Genomic DNA, 13,724 nt, shown 5'->3' with positions numbered 1-13,724 from the left:
TTTTATAATGTAAAATATAATCTGAGGAGTAAGGAAAAGGCAATGCAATTTACAATTTACAGTTCCCTGTAATGGAACCAAGGTCCCAAGGTCCAAGTTTAACATATTGGAAAATAAAGTTCAGTGGCTTTAACTTACCCCTTATGCTACCATTCCATCAAACAGTTGCCTTGTTAACAAATCTGATAGGGTGAATAATTGACTTGGTGAATATGTGACAAAGTAGATTCACAATCTACAGAATTTAGTGGAGGTCACATTCAGTGTGCGCTGATAATCCAGATATTTGTACATGCCGTGTCAATGGAGATCCTGTGAGAAAATACTACAAAGGATTGCATAATGTTGTTTTCAGAGCTACATATCGCCTCCTCTTTTTAACCCACATTACACAGGAAAGCACAATAATAAGGAGGTGTACTCATTAACAATAACCATTAAAGGCCTTTTAGCAAGAAGCCAGGCTATGTTAAAGCAGACACTTATTAAAAAATGCAAATTACATCAAGCAATTAACATCAAGCAATACATAAATAGTGTTCTTCAGTAACAGGACATGTAGGCTACATACAGCGGTCAAATTGTCAGTAATTCTGTCTTTAAGATGTGCATGCTTGTAAATTAATCTAGTTCACACTACGATGAAGGCGTAAAAACTAAATTATTAAGTCATTTTACGGATCTTATACATTCTGGACTTTTCTGCAAATAATTTGTACATCCAGACTACCGGAAGCTTCATTTGAAGAATCAGTGATACTTTGCAGGTTTGGCAGGTCTGACACGATGGCTGACAAAGAAGAGCTTAATGTATTGGCATTGCTGTGAAAGTGATTGTATCAACTACCACTAAAATGTGAACTACAAAGTAGACCAACTGAATTGCGTAAGAATTACATTCAGTATTTTGCTTTAGAAGGTAACCTGTTGTAAACACAATACAATGGATGCACACTCGCAGATACATTTGAAAAGGTCATGATGGTGGTTACGAGCGGATTGCAAGCATAAAACGGGACATGAAACCAAAACGCCAGAAATAAAGGCACACTTGTACATTTGTGTGCATCATCTGCATTCGATGCATGTCACCAACAAATCATTTCTCCTCTTATACATTATTTCTATCAGTGATCTTGCGACGGCCTCATCTTCTTTTCCATTATTATTTCCATCATGCCTGAAGAGCTCTTCATAAAACACCACTTACAAATTCACACTCATAGCATTTGACACCCAGAGCATCTCAAACCCTTGACATCATGACATAATCAATAGTGAAAGGGCGAATGGGCAGTCAACCAGACAGGGCAAAAGGTGCACAAGGTGTGGCGACTATGTTTGGTATTCTGGCAGCCCGAGGCATACTGCACACCTGCAACATGTATGAAGACTAGGATTGGTTTACAAGCAGTACATTAACAGTGGGGTGGTTTACAACATGACATCCATCATAGCCATTCAAATCAACCCCAGTGTGACGTACAGCTTTTGCGAAAGGAAAGCACTCTAAGGTGAGTTAGATAAACATGAAAATAATACAAGTTCATGTCAAAACTAATTTAATTGTAACTTCACTCAGCTAGGTCTCGGTGTTGCACACTTTTATGCTGCAATACAGGGGCTTTTCAATGTATCAGTGACTAGCTTGCGAGCTATAAACGCCTAACAAGACATATCTTGAGAAAAAGCTCAAGATCCTTTATTGAAGGTAAGAAAGCCGGGCGGCATTCTGGACCTCCATAGTGAATCCATAGTGACAAACAATCACATTCTCTAGAGAGTTTTAGTTAAGAGTGAAGCAGTGAGTAATGATGATAATAACTTAAACAGCCTTGACCTTTGACCTAACTAAATAAAGGTAGGTTTCATTCACTATCAAAACATGGTAAATAATATTGCAAATTAACTCAGAGATTATTTAATGTCTGAATCTTATCATTTGTATGAGCTAGCTGAGTGGGACAAGAGGTAAACAAATAAAACACACACAACTAGTGAGGCGTTTTGAATCTAGGTTGCAGTGCATGAAGAACATTGTGTGATAAGGAATCAAATGAACCCACACAGAGAACATCCTATAGAAACCTTTCATGTTGCTTTAGTTAGCATGTTCCCTGAAATATTGAAAAGGTCAGCATTTTTAAATACTACTATTGACGTTTCAATTGACAGGGATCGAAACGTACAGTGAGGAGCAGTGTTTCCTAAAGCAATCCCACTGAAAAACAGTACTATTGCTTTTTTGGAATGTGAAAGAGTCAAACTTGAAACTTGTGTACCTTAGCTGAAACGTTTATGTCAGTGAGAAAGTAAATTTAAAAAAGGATGTAACGCAAACCTGAGAAAGCGTGTCTTTGTCTTTTAAGCCAATATGCCAACAAGCACATCTTAAGGTCCAAAGCTATATAACATAACACGCGTCATAGTTATAAGGCCAAAAGTTTCCAAAAGAACACAGTTGTCAGCGTAGCAAGGTTTTTATGAAGAGAAACACTACCCCACAGTGGTTACATTTTCTCAGTGCTCCAAACTACTTTCCGTTCACTTACAACGGCGTAAAGGAACGAGGCCTGTGGAGCTGGACGTTCTACTGAAGCAGGAACTGTACTTTAATACATTCCGGCACAACGGAACATGAAGGCATGCAGGCAATTAATTGGAAAACCAAAATGGCATCTCTGCAGTCAGATTGGTTCATGCATAAATGAAATAGAATTTAAAAAACAGCTCACATCAACAATCAATTGAAATAGAACAAAAAAGAAAGAAGAGCAATTAATTAATAGAGCAATCCGAGCGCACATTTGTATTAGTACTGTATTTGAGCACAATTTTGGGGTGTTTTACCTTTGCAGAAATTGCTAAAGTTGAATCTAAGCGGGTTTGCAGTGTGTCAGACCAACCTCGACCAAGTTGCAACATTAAATCTATGTTAAAACAATTGTTTTGAATATTAATAATTTTAATTCAAGACAAATGACTATGTGTGCGTTTGATGATAAGGGACAAAGAAGTTGGGCGGTGAATGAAAGGATTGAAGCCATAACTCACTAAAATCAACATCCCTGTAATTGTTTCATTACGACCGACAAAGTTCTTTCATACTGCTCTGATTTCCTGTAATGCGGAACACAGTCTCTGCTTTCACACATCCTATCCTCTTCTACTGAGGTCGAGTTGGACTTCTTTGTCCCGCATCATGAAACCCAGCTATAGAGTATGCTGTGAAAATGTCAGTGATTGTCACATTTTGTCTCTCTCTACAAGGCTGTTCCTTTTAGCTCCGCTGCTCAATAAGAAAGGCGTGCCCTCAGGGACAATTTGATGCGCTAAGGTCAGATTAGTTATTAGCAAGTAAGGGATAGTGTGACCGTAACGCCAGATGACGCTATCTGTCTGTCCTCGGAGGATTGTCAGTGCTCACAATGAGCACCTTCTTCTGAAGCGGCTTTGGATGCCTGATGTTCGTCATTTCTCGACTGCAATAAAGCTCCTTTTGTCTGATGACCATCGCTGACACAAACAAGAACTATCTCAGGCAAAGACACCACAGAGACAGAGCAGGATGTGGAGTGAACTAATAGAAACTACGTCTTCTTTGACGCTTCAAGGTAATGAGGCGCTTGTCTTTTTGTTCTGACAGTATTATATAAATAACCTTGAGTCAAAGCTATGATTTTGAGCCTTTGAAAGAGGGCTTTGATGACGTAAACAGTTGTGGCCATTCAAAGTCTCAATGTGCTGCTGTTGCTCATGAATGTCCTTCACACCAATTTTAAATTGCCCAACCAAGAGCCCATGCATCTACCAATCCGGTGTCATGGAACTAAACAGAAAGTGGATCAGGTTGTTCCGAATCAGGAAGATGAGTCTTGCGGATATGGTGACCTAGAAATGTTAACTATTAAGGCCTACAGCAAACATTCTAATATTAAAGGTTACTCATGGATATTATTCCTGAGCAGCAAGAAGAAGCGTATAAGTCTTAAGGCCTAAAGCTACCATTCTCATTAAAAGTTACTCATGAATCTAATGCTTTAGCAGTAAAAGTAGGCAACCTTTAAATCAAAGAATGGTTGTAATTAGTTACACACTCTCACATAGTGAATATGTTTTCAGTTTTCTTTTCATCAAGTCTCTTTGTTGTACAAGTGTTCTGTAAGTTAACACGTTTTATGTCCAAATAACCCATTACAATTGGGAAGAATGCATTTATAGTAATTGCATTCTTGTAAGAAGAGCCTATGTGGTCCAGTCGTGCTTTCTGTCTGTATAAATGCTCATTGTGATACTATGCCCCGAAGCTAGACTCAAGTATCTTAGCATGCATAAGTACAGTGCTCACTGTTGTTTCTAACCAGTTGGTGACATATGTCTGATATAAAGTATCCTCTCAGATGAACAAGATGTGCCTTCATCATTATTCATATTATGTATGCACACAACACAACAGACAGCGCAGTGATAGGATGGAGTTTACTGTCCTCATTGTGACCCTAAATATGTCAGAGTTTTCATCATTTTTCCTTATTTGGTTTTTCAACATCTATTGAACCATATTGGTTCAGTGAGCTCTCTCACCCATAACATTGTGTTGGTAGTGGTACATGTACTTTTTAAACAATTTTTTGGTTTGATGTCAGAGATGTAGTTATGACACTGCATACATAATATGAATAATTATGTTATGTTCTAAAACATATAATTGAAACATTACAAAACATTACATTACATTCATTTAGCTGACGCTTTTATCCAAAGCGACTTACAATAAGTGCATTTCCACATAGAGATACAAACTCAGAAGAAAGTAACAAGAAAGTACAATTTTCATCAAATAAGTAGTTTCAAAAGATGTTATAGAAAAGTGCCTTTATAAGTACAATTTAAGTGCTACGATTTGTTAGTGCTACGGTTTGCTAGTGTTTTAGTCAAGGTAGAGTCTAAAGAGGTGTGCCTTTAGTTTTCGGCGGAAGATGTAGAGGCTCTCTGCAGTCCTGATGTCATCAGAGAGCTCATTCCACCATCTGGGAGTCAGGACAGCAAAGAGTTGTGATCTCGCCGAGTGCTTTTCTCTCAGTGAGGGAGGAACAAGCAGCTTGGCAGATGCAGAGTGGAGTGTGCGGGTTGGGATGTAGGGTTTCACCATGTCCTGGATGTAGACTGGACCCGATCCATTCACAGCATGGTACGTGAGAACCAATGTTTTGAACTGGATGCGGGCAGCCACTGGTAACCAGTGAAGAGAACGGAGAAGTGGTGTGGTGTGGGAGTATTTCAGAAGGTTGGAAGTCGAGCTGCTGCATTCTGGATGAGCTGCAGAGGTCGAATGGCGGTAGCAGGGAGACCTGCCAGGAGAGAGTTACAATAATCAAGGCGGGAGATGACAAGAGCCTGAATCAGTACCTGCGCCGCCTTCTGAGTGAGAGGGGTCGTATTCTTCGGATGTTGTAGAGCGTGTATCTACAGGATTGTGTTGTCGCTGTGATGTTGGAAGTCAGGGAGAGTTGCGAGTCAAGTGTCACGCCGAGGTTCCTAGCAGTCAGTGTGGACGTTAACACAGAGTTGCCAAAGTTAACAGTCAGGTCCTGAGAAGAGAAGTAGTTCGGTCTTGTCGGGGTTGATCTTCAGGTGGTGAGCGGACATCCACTTGGAGATGTCAGTCAGACAGGCAGAGATCCGTGCCGCCACCTGAGTGTCCGAGTGACGGAAGGAGAGAATTAGTTGGGTGCCATCGGCCTAGCTGTGGTAGGAGAAACTATGCGAGCGAATGACGGAGCCGAGAGAGTTGGTGTAGATAGAGAGGAGGAGGGGACCCAGGACGGAGCCCTGAGGAACTCCAGTAGTAAGAGGGCAAGGTTCTGACACAGATCCTCTCCAAGTTACCCGGTAGGTGCGGCCATCAAGGTAGGATGAGAGATGAGAGAGAGCGTAACCTGTGAGACCAAGTTCCTGAAGGGAGGGGATAAGGATCTGGTGGTTTACTGTGTCAAATGCTGCAGAAAGGTCCAGAAGGATGAGGACGGAGGAGAGATAATAATGTTCTAATGTAGGTACAAGATTTCCCTTTACACATATATATCAAGAAATCCCCACCCTGTACAGAGATATATGTATTGACACTGCATACTTATATAATAATAATTATAACTATGGTTATTATTAGTTAAAGTACCACTACCAACACAATGTCATGGGTGAGCGAGCTGAATGTAGAAAGATGGCCGCCATGTGCGAACTTTCTAGATTCCGTCGTAAGATATCTAGCCTTTATACACGTCTATGGATAAACATACATTTCTGTCAAGAACCTAGTAGATGCATTGTGGTGGCGGGCGTGGTTTCGGCTCGGCTGCAGAGGGAGAAAGAGGGGGAGTGGCTCGGGGAATGGTGACAGCTGGAGGTGATGAACCTCCAGCTGAGAACAATTGAATGAATGCTTCCCGGTCTACTTAAGAGGGACGGGAGCGAGTGAGAGGGTGGGTGGAGGCGAGAGCAAGCCGGAGAGACAACAATAAAAACGATTTCCGACGGTGAACCAGTGTCTGTGGGTCATTCCGTTCCCCCCTATAGTAACCCAGTTGTTACAGTGGCGCCCAACGGGGAGGGGGGACAATGATGGACGACAAAACGCAGGAGATGCCGACCCAACCGTTTGTGGCGCTGGGCCGGATGATCGGGGAGCTGGCGGCGGTCCAGCGCGACCAGGCGGAGACCAACCGTCGGTTCCTGGGGGCGCTCCAAGCCCAGGTGGGGAGACAAGCCCAGGTGTTGGAGCAGCTCGTGGGGCGGCCCGCCGCACCCCCGCCGGCGCCCGGGATGGCGGCGTTGGCCGGGCTGACACTCCACCGGCTGACAACGGAGGATGACGTCCAGACATACCTGGAGGCCTTTGAGGCGACGGCGGAGGCGTGTGGCTGGCCGGAGGACGAGTGGCCGGTGCGGCTGTTACCGCTCCTGACGGGGGAAGCGCAGACGGCGGCCATGGGACTCCCACCGGCGGCACGACGGGAGTATGCGGCCATCCGGAAGGCCGTGGTAGACAGGCTGGGACTGCTCCCGGAGGACCACCGCCGCCGGTTTCGCGAGGCCAGGCTGGGGCCGGAGGACCGGCCGTTTTCATACGGACAGCGGCTCCTGGACGCCGCGGCCAGATGGTTGCTCCCGAACGGGCCGGGGGGGGCGCAGGCCGTAGTGGAAAAGGTGGTGTTAGAGCAGCTGATGGCGGGGCTCCCGGAACGGACGGCGGCGTGGGTGCAGTGTCACCGACCCCCGACCGTGGAGGCGGCGGTTACCCTGGCCGAGGACCATCTGGCGGTGCATCCCAGCGGGGGAGGAAGACAGCCGGGGCCAGCGGAGCGACCGGCCCCGCGACAGGCCGCGTTCCCCCCGGCATACTACCCACGGACAGGAGAAGACGGCGGCGCCATTCCCAACCCACGGGGAGTGCAGCCGGGGCCAGCGGAGCGACCCACACCGGCCCCGCGACAGGCCGCGGTCCCCCCGGCATACTACCCACGGGCAGCAGCAGACGGCGGCGCCATTCCCAACCCACGGGGAGTGCAGCCGGGGCCAGCGGAGCGACCCACACCGGCCCCGCGACAGGCCGCGGTCCCCCCGGCATACTACCCACGGGCAGCAGAAGACGGCAGCTATTGCGGCCTGCCCACGCCCCAAGACGAAAAAAGAGGTGAGGCGGTTTTTGGGGCTGGCAGGTTACTACAGACGGTTCATCGCCGGCTTTGCGGACCTCACCAGCCCCTTGACCGACCTGACCCGGAAAGGTGCGTCAGATCCGGTCCAGTGGTCGGAGCAGTGCCAGCGGGCGTTTGAGACTGTGAAGCAGACTCTCTGTGGGGAGCCGCTCCTCCACACACCTAACTTTTCTCTCCCTTTTGTCCTGCAGACCGACGCATCGGACAGAGGGCTGGGGGCCGTTTTGTCCCAGGAGGTGGGGGGGGTCGACCGCCCCGTGGTTTACATCAGCCGGAAGCTGTCGGAGAGGGAGGCCAGGTACAGCACGGTGGAGAAGGAGTGCCTGGCCATCCGGTGGGCGGTGGACTCCCTGCGCTACTACCTCCTGGGACGCCCATTCACCCTCTGTTCGGACCACGCCCCGCTCCAATGGCTCCACCGCATGAAGGATACTAACGCCCGGATCACTCGGTGGTATCTGGCCATGCAGCCCTTTAACTTCAAGGTGGTCCATAGGCCGGGGACGCAGATGGTCGTGGCGGACTTCCTCTCTCGCCCTCTGGAGGGAGGGGGGGGGGAGTAAGCTAGGCCGGACGGCTCCCCGGCCTAAGTCGGGCGGTGGGGGTATGTGGTGGCGGGCGTGGTTTCGGCTCGGCTGCAGAGGGAGAAAGAGGGGGAGTGGCTCGGGGAATGGTGACAGCTGGAGGTGATGAACCTCCAGCTGAGAACAATTGAATGAATGCTTCCCGGTCTACTTAAGAGGGACGGGAGCGAGTGAGAGGGTGGGTGGAGGCGAGAGCAAGCCGGAGAGACAACAATAAAAACGATTTCCGACGGTGAACCAGTGTCTGTGGGTCATTCCGTTCCCCCCTATAGTAACCCAGTTGTTACATGCATTAATCCGACCTTTCAGTTGTAATTAATAATCTTTTCAACACAACATGGCGCCTAGTTGTTGTAAGATTTTTTTCCAGGTAAGTTTAAGTATCTGCGCTTTGAAATAAATCAGTTCAGAAACATTCCATGACAATAAAACATTTAAAGGCTGTAAAAAAAACAAATGGTTGAGGCCTTTTTCGCCACAAGGAACTGCCTAGTGTAAAACTCTGCCCAAACAGACCCAAAACATAATAATTGAAAACCACAGAGGCAAGAGAAACGTAGTAACACATATTAGCCTGCGTGGCTCCAGGCTGTCTTTTGAAAGCATGCTGTCAGATTAATTTTCAACCTCTCAATCTGAGAGTCCTGCTGGTGGCGAGGTTTGGCTTATCCTGCCCGTTCATTGTGGGTCTACAGTGTTGGAGCACTACAACACCACGCCGCGTTCCTTTTGTGCGCCCACAACGTCTACGGGTTAAAGACAATGAAAAGTAACAGAGGTGCGATTTGAAAAGGGCAGTGTGTAGGGGGTGCGGAATGAAAATCAGTTAAAAGGTTCTGAGTTTGATACATTTTTGGACTGAAATTATTGACAAAACAAATGTCATTTTAGTCTGTTTCTGTTCACATGGAATTAATTGAAACCAAAGCTGAGAATAAACTGGTTAAATATACATTATAAAGCTGAAGACATTTGTATAAATTCAAATGACGTAATATATATATATATATATATTTCTTTGATCTGTAGATCTACTGCATCTGTAGTGTTATTTTTGTAATTGCATGCTAAGTTACATTGTGTTAATATAGCCACTTTTATAGCCACATATTGTACACATAGAGGATTTTGTCTTGATGATTGTTGCAATATATGAATAAAAAAACAAAATAAGATGACTCCAATAAGATAAAAATATACAAGCAAAATTAAAACAATATAAAAAGATAAGATAAGTATGTTAAAACACATACATAAATACGTACATATGTTTCCATTGTGAGAAACCACTGAACAAATGTTCTGGGGATGTAGTCTCTGGGTCATACTATAGTTTTGTTCCCTTTTTCTTACCCTGGCAATAAAACATGGCCCCTTGCGGGGTTGCTCGCCCTCATGGATGGGAACCACTGATCCAAGTTAAATTTGATCAGTTTAGCTAAAGAATTATGCAAAAAACATATCCTGAAAAATGTATAGATCTGATCAATTTCTTTTTGGATCGCAGTGTTGCAACTGTCAGAACCGGGTGGCAAAAGCAGAACTCAATCACAGAGGACGGGCACAAAAGTAAGTTTAGTAGACAAAACACATTCAACGTAACAACATTCAATGACGCGACAAGGGACAAAAGACACACATGGCTTGCACTGGGAAGGTGCAGGTGATCGGACACAGGTGGAAACTGTCAGGGACATGGCAGACAATCACAGGGGTGGACACCACAGGGCAGGAAGTGAAGCTAAACCAGAGACACAAACAGGACACAAACCCAAACCCAGACAGCAGCATCAGACTGACCGCCAGTCTACATTTTTTTCTAAAATTCTTTTACGTGTGACGTGTAAATGACACAATTGAAGTTCCAATTTGTGGTAAAATATGTTGCAATATTGAGTATATTGTGTTACGACACATCATAGCTGTAAAATCACTACCTCAAAACCGCGTCTGTGCCGCCTGCAAGTGCATTTGATGCACTTGTTATACCAAATAGTCGTGCCACTCTGCAATAAACTGACATGCATTGCATAAGACAACTCCTTCTTGTTTCTCAAATCAACCTATTTCCTTTTTTGTCCTTGCAGAGTTAACCCACTCCCTAGTGAGAGAAAACAAACGATTTTCTATTAGTTCTCAAGATTCAAACAGTGAGTGTGACTCACCGTTGGCTTATACAACTCAAACCTTCATAGTCCTCCTCTCCTCTTCTCTCTCCTTCTGTCACTCCTCTCATTCTATCATTCTCTCCCCATTTCCTTCACCATCGTGCAAAGTCTCAAGGGTAGACTGAATGTCCTCTTCCATTCGGCTGCTATTTTGGTCTCCATGTCAACAAGATATGAGTCACCACACCCTCAAAACACGTGGACGCAATCCCTAAAACATGTTACTATTAATATACCAATCACCCGATTCATGCGCTGTTAGCACATCTCTGTGCGTCAGTCATGCTCACTTTGAACAGCTGGCTAATGATGTGAAGATGAATAAAAGTACATGAACGTTTGAACAAAGCATAGCACTGTAAGCATTTTCTTGTAAAGGAGCTGTTTAAATCTGACTCCTCTGAGCCTATTTATACGCTGCCGTTAAAGCACTTTCAGCAAACAAAATAGAGGAACACAGACTCGTGTGTGTGTGTGTGTGCGTGAATTCCTGGCAGCAGTAATGTATAGATTAAGCATACATTACGTATACGTACAATGTTGGCCACTCAGTACAGCCTATTTGATTTAACATGATTTGTTTCAATTTAGCGCATTAACATGGGTTTTATCTGGCTAATTTGATCAAATTAATTTGCTAATAATCAGCCCGTTAATGTATAATAATATTTCCGTAGAGTGAAATTGAGGTCTCTGTTCATTTGAAAATCGTTCTAACTACGCGCAATATGTCAGTTCAGCTTGGCTGTTTAATGCAAATTAAACTTTATGATAAACATATTATGTTAATGAGGGTTCAGCAGTTCTCCCTGTCTCCTTGCAGAAAGAAGGTTCTGTGTTCTAGGATGCTAGGAGGCTTCTCTGTGGATTCCTCGTGTGTGTATTTCCTCCAGCAGACTGAAGACATGTAGATTGGACAAACTGGAAAATGTTCATCTACTCTCTCGAGGCCTTGTGACATCATACACTGGCCATTTGTCCAGGGTTGTCAAGGTATTGTGTGATAGGCCCCACAACCTGAATAGAATGAGTGTTGAGATAATGGAAGAAAAGATATTTCAGAATAAATAATCTCTCCCCCTTTGTGTATGTGGGTGTGTCCTTTGCATATCTCGAGAATCGTTTATCCAATCTTCTTCACATTTGGTGGGTGTATTGCAGGGTTTTCAAGGACAGGCAGTGTTGAATTTGGACACGCAATGTGTTCACTATTATTAAACTGAATAAAAAATAGAAAGTATTCAGCAGCAGGGTTGGAGCCTGAGTCTAGCATGTCTTGTGACTCTGGGCAGATAGCGGCTTGTGGACTGCATTTAACCTTCGGTGCTGCGTCTTGGATGTAGCCTGCCACCACTCAATAATGTCACGGTTTGGGTTCTTGTCTTGTTTTATTTTATTTTGTAGTTTCATGTCTCCTGTGTTCCTGGGCCACTTCACTTCCTGCCTTGTCCTGTTTTCCCTTGTGATTGTCTGCCGTGCCTGATTGTTTCCAGCTGTGTCCAATCACGTGCACCCCCCTTGTGTATTTAAGCCTTGAGTCTCTTGTCTACAGGTCTCGTCATTGTCTTCTGTCATCTACAGGTCTCGGCATTTTCATGCCACATTATTCACAGTTCATGTTGTCGTCTCTTGTAAGATCTTTGTTTTTTTCCTCCCCCCTTCTCCCTTTTTTGGTTGGAGTGATTTTGAGTTTTGTTTTTTGATTATTAAAGTCCTTTTATTTTTGGAACACTCCGCATCTGAGTCCCCCCTCCTTGCCCACGCACCCCCGGTACTGACAAATAATACACTATCTTGTAATCAGACGTTTCTTTACCTTCCTGGAGTTAATGAGGACGACCAACAACTGCTCAAACTGTGAGTAAGATACAGTATAAGGTTCCTTTTGGGAGTATAGGGTCCAGCTGTGCTTCTCACCCAATCTTTACCTGGGATTGTTGGTAATTACTGTGGTTAAAGAAGAACTCAAATTAGTGTGCCAACAAAATTACATTTTGTGCTGCAAGCCCACGCCACATTGCAGGGAGCCATGGGAAAACCAGAAGCATTACTTAGCGGGGCAGACTGTCAGACCCTGGTGCAGTAAGAGGAGAGGTTTTCTAAAGGGATTCTTGTGCTCAAACACACTACCAGGCTCGTCTACTGGGACCACAAAAAAAAACACAAAGACGATTCCTTGTAGGAGCTTTCAATTCTAATATGCTGTTTTGATAAACAATTATACATCATACTTCAATCTGCCAGTAACACGTCAGCCTAGAACTACAATATTTGCCTCTGAGATAGAAGTACACTGTAGGGAGCTATATGACTGAGTTGTAAATTTCTAAATGTGCTGAAAGTATCTCTTTAATTTGTATATCTTTACATGGGGCCCTTTTAGTTTATTTGGTAGTCCCTTAAGTCTGCCCATGGTATTGTTTTGTACATTAACCAGAGTAGATTTCCCCTGTGTTTCTGGTGAGTAGCCAAGACTTGGGTATGTATTGCTACTTTGTCATGACATGTGTATTGCTAAGGAACCAAGGAAGCAAAGTAAAGAGTATGAAGTTGTTTTTATGTTGAAAGTGCAAATTCCCACTCTGAATGGGCATGTTTTCACTGGCAATTTTACTTGTTACTTCAATGCCTTTTTAGCTGTTAAAGAATCTAGTTATTTGTAAAAGGTGAAGCATTGTATTAATGCACTTTTGCCATCAATCATCAGTTTGGTTCAAGGGAAGTGTTTGTGCACTAAGGTAGACTTCTTGTGTTGGCACCAATCATACACCTCCCCTTTCGATCTATACCTGGTAAAGTTAAAAATGAACAACTACAGCAGGTTCAGAAAGTGACAAAACTGAAGTCAGAAGCAGGGAAGATGCTGTTTTGAATAGTATTGGTAATATTCATTATCTATCAGCTGCATGTTATTCATCTTTAAATGAAACTAGATACAAATATTTGTTTGTCCGAGCAATCTATTGCGTATTGGTATTAAAACAGTCAATTTGTGTGTATTGGTGACCTACTTGTTTAAGTTAAATACCTTTATCATCTGGCACATGGATTTATCTTTATCAATTAAGTATCATGTATTTTCAACCAGACCGCCAAGTTTTAGTGGTATGTAAATACATATTACTTTACGTCATAAAAGGTAATACATGGACTGTAATACACAGTCTAAACATGGAACCTGTAAACTATACCTCCTGTCCGTTGAAAGAAACCATAGCCGTCTACATGAGCCACATATAGTACATCTGATAGTA

General features: G+C 44.1%; 1 protein-coding gene across 1 annotated transcript in view; it reads right to left on the bottom strand.

Annotated features, from left to right (window-relative positions):
• Positions 1 to 4,622: 4,622 nt before the first annotated feature.
• Positions 4,623 to 13,724, bottom strand: part of mettl15 (methyltransferase 15, mitochondrial 12S rRNA N4-cytidine) — a 78,822-nt gene continuing 69,720 nt past the window's right edge. The window contains exon 10 of the mRNA XM_062561733.1: positions 4,623 to 5,694. The gene's annotated coding sequence lies outside the window, so the exon portion shown is untranslated. The remainder of the gene's footprint in view (positions 5,695 to 13,724) is intronic.

The sequence above is a fragment of the Pungitius pungitius genome, chromosome 4, assembly GCF_949316345.1.
Source record: "Pungitius pungitius chromosome 4, fPunPun2.1, whole genome shotgun sequence".
NCBI classification, from domain to species: Eukaryota; Metazoa; Chordata; class Actinopteri; order Perciformes; family Gasterosteidae; genus Pungitius; species Pungitius pungitius.
This window is presented reverse-complemented; position numbering and strand designations above follow the sequence as displayed.